Source organism: Lasioglossum baleicum, unplaced genomic scaffold (genome assembly GCF_051020765.1).
Source record: "Lasioglossum baleicum unplaced genomic scaffold, iyLasBale1 scaffold0135, whole genome shotgun sequence".
In the NCBI taxonomy this organism is placed as follows: domain Eukaryota; kingdom Metazoa; phylum Arthropoda; class Insecta; order Hymenoptera; family Halictidae; genus Lasioglossum; species Lasioglossum baleicum.
The window spans coordinates 306,175-309,694 of NW_027469195.1; the positions used below are offsets into that span (position 1 = coordinate 306,175).

At 16.1% G+C, this 3,520-nt stretch overlaps 1 pseudogene; it reads left to right on the forward strand.

Annotated features, from left to right (window-relative positions):
- The first annotated feature begins 1,047 nt into the window (after nucleotides 1–1,047).
- LOC143220014 (cytochrome c oxidase subunit 1 pseudogene) lies at nucleotides 1,048–2,586 on the forward strand (annotated as a pseudogene).
- The last annotated feature ends 934 nt before the right edge of the window (nucleotides 2,587–3,520 follow it).

The window sequence follows — 3,520 nt, forward strand, 5'->3', positions numbered from 1 at the left end:
AATGAATTTACATTATTAATATTTATAGGTTTATTAATTATTTAATTTATTTATGGATATAAAACTTATAAATATTAAATATTATTTATTCTATTATGTTATAGCTTTATTAATCATTTATAATAATAATATTCCTGATAAAAGGAATATTTTGATAAGATATTTATGTAAATTAATATACTATTATTAGTTATAAAAATTTCAAAATATTTATAAAAATTATAGCATAATTTAATTTTAAATAAATAATATAAATTAAGTTTAAAATATAAATCTATAAATTTTATATATTTAATTTTTATTTTATATTTATTTTTTTTATTATTATCAAACACTATTTTGAAGTGCTTTATTTTTTATATTCTAATATTTATTAGAATTAGAATAATTAATTTAAATTCTAATAATAAATTATGGAGTTTTTTTTTTAAATATCATTTATTTATATATCATTATTTATATTATATAAATATAAATTTATAAATAATAATTTAAATAATTTTATATTAAACTATAAAAATAATTTAATTATTTTATTTATGTCAATTTTATTAATTTATTTGTTATTACCAATTTTTTTCATTTATTGTTAACTCATTATTCATTAAAAATTTTATATATATTATTGAATATAATATATTTATTAGACTTATAATTTTGTTAATCTGAAATATTTGTTTATATTGTTATATAAAAATTATTATATTTTTATTTATAAATATAATTTTTTCTTAATTTTTTATTATTTTCAATTTTAAGTTTAATTTTTTAATATTATTTTCTTCAATATTTAATATTTTAGTAGTATTTATATTAAATAAATTATAAAAATGAAATAATTAATATATCTTGTTTATATAATTTTAAATTTGCAATTTAATGTTTTTTAAACTATAATTAAAAATTAATAAATATAAAAAGTGTTATATCTGATAAAAGAAATAAATTGTAAATTTATTAATAATAATTTAAAATTTTTTGGTACTATACAAATTTTAACTTAAATTATGAACAATTAATTTTAAAAACTACAAATAAATTTTAATTTTAACTTTAATTAAGAGATTAATTTCAACAAATCATAAAGATATTGGCGTTCTATATTTTGTATTAGCTATATGATCAGGAATAATTGGTTCTTCCTTAAGATTTTTAATTCCTGTAGAATTAAGAATTCCTGGAATATTCTTAAATAATGATCAATTATATAATTCTTTAATTACAAGTCATGCATTTTTAATAATTTTTTTTATAGTTGTACCTTCTTTAATTGGAGGATTTGGTAATTGATTAATTCCTTTAATATTAATATCACCTGATATATCATTTCCTCGAATAAATAATATTACATTTTGAATATTAACTCCATCATTATTATTATTATTAACTAGAAGAATATTTAATTTTATATCTGGAACTGGTTGATCTGTATATATCCACCTTTATCTAATTACATATTTCATTCATCTCCTTCTGCAGATTTTACAATTGTTTGTTCACATGTATCTGGTATTTCATCACTTTTAGGAGCTACAAATTTAATAACTACAATTATATTAATATAAAATTTTAGATTAGATTTAGATGAAATACATTTATTTACTTTATCTGTTTTTTGTACAATAATTTTATTATCATTATCTTTACCTGTAGTAGCAGGAGCTATTACAATATTATTATTTGATCGTAATTTTAATACATCTTTCTTTGATCCTATAGGAAGAGGAGATCCTGTATTATATCAACATTTATTTCGATTTTTTGGTCATCCAGCAGTTAATATTTTAATTTTACCTGGTTTTAGATTAAATTCTAAAATTATTATAAATGAAAGTGGTAAAAAAGGAGTATTTGATAATTTAGGAATAATTTATGCAATATTAGGGATTGGATTTTTAGATTTTATTGTTTGAGCTCATCATATATTTACTATTGGATTACATGTAGATACTCGTGCTTATTTTACTGCAGCAACTATAGTTATTGCTGTTCCTACTGGAATTAAAGTTTTTAGATGATTAGCAACTTATTATCGTTCAACATTTAAAATAAATAATTCTATTATATGACCTTTAGGTTTCATTTTACTATTTGCAGTTGGAGGACTAACAGGTATTATATTATCTAATTCATCTATTGATATTATTTTACATGATACATATTATGTTGTTGCTCATTTTAATTATTTATATTTACTATGTTGTTGCTTTAATTACTGGTTTAATATTAAATAAAAATTGATTAGTTTATCAATTTTTAGTAATGTTTATTGGAGTAAATTTAACATTTTATCCTCAACATATTTTATGTTTAATAGGAATACCTAGACGTTATTCTGATGATTATCCTGATTCTTATTATTGTTGAAATCTATAATCTTCAATTGGTTCTATTATTCCATTAAACAGAATAATTTTTTTATTATTTTTAATTTTAGAAAGTTTAATTTATTGACGTTTATTTTTATTTAAGTGTTATCAATCATTTTTGGAATGGTTAATAAATTATCCTCCATTAAATCATTCATTTAATGAGTGTAGAATTTTAATAATTAAAAAACTTTCATATGGGAGAAAAGTGCAATGAATTTAAAATTCAATTATATAAAATTTAATTTTATTATTAAAAATAGCAGCATGATGTATATTTATTTCAAAATTCAAATTCTTTTTATTATGATAATTTAATTTATTTACATAATTTTATTTTAATATTTATATTAATAATTATTGTTCTTACAACATACTTAATTGCTGATATTTTAAATAATACATTTATTAATTTATATTTAATAAAAAATCAGTTAATTTCAGTAATTTGCACAATTATTACAGTAATTATTTTATTATTTATTTGTTTTCCATCTTTAAATATTTTATATTATATTGATGAATTATTAAATCCTTTTTTTTCAATTAAATCAATTGGTCATCAATGATATTGATCTTATTAATATTCTGATTTTAATAATATTGAATGCGATTCATATGTATTATTATGTGAATCAATAAATCAATTTCGATTATTAGATACAGATAATCGAATAGTTACATATATATGAGTAAATTTCATTGAAACCAAAGTGAGGTAATTTATTATTAATAAATTTAATGAATAAAAATTCCAATTTTTTATGTAGCTTACATAAAATTTTGTATCTTCAATATAAAGATATTTAAATATTAAATTATAAAAATTAAATATATAAAAGTAAAAATTTTACATTTAGTTTCGACTTAAAAATTTGATTTATAAAAAATCTGATATATATATATATATATATATATATATATATATATATATATTAGAAACAATTATATTATTAATATTAATTATAACGTTAGAAGCTTCATTTATTTTTATTTCTTTAAATATTTAAATAGGTCATAAAAAGAGTATAATATTGAAAATGTTAAGGGATATTTTTAATTTTTTAAATATTTTTTTATACATTTAAAATAATATTTTATACCTTTGATTTCACAAATCAATATTATTTAAAACTATATAAATTTTGTTA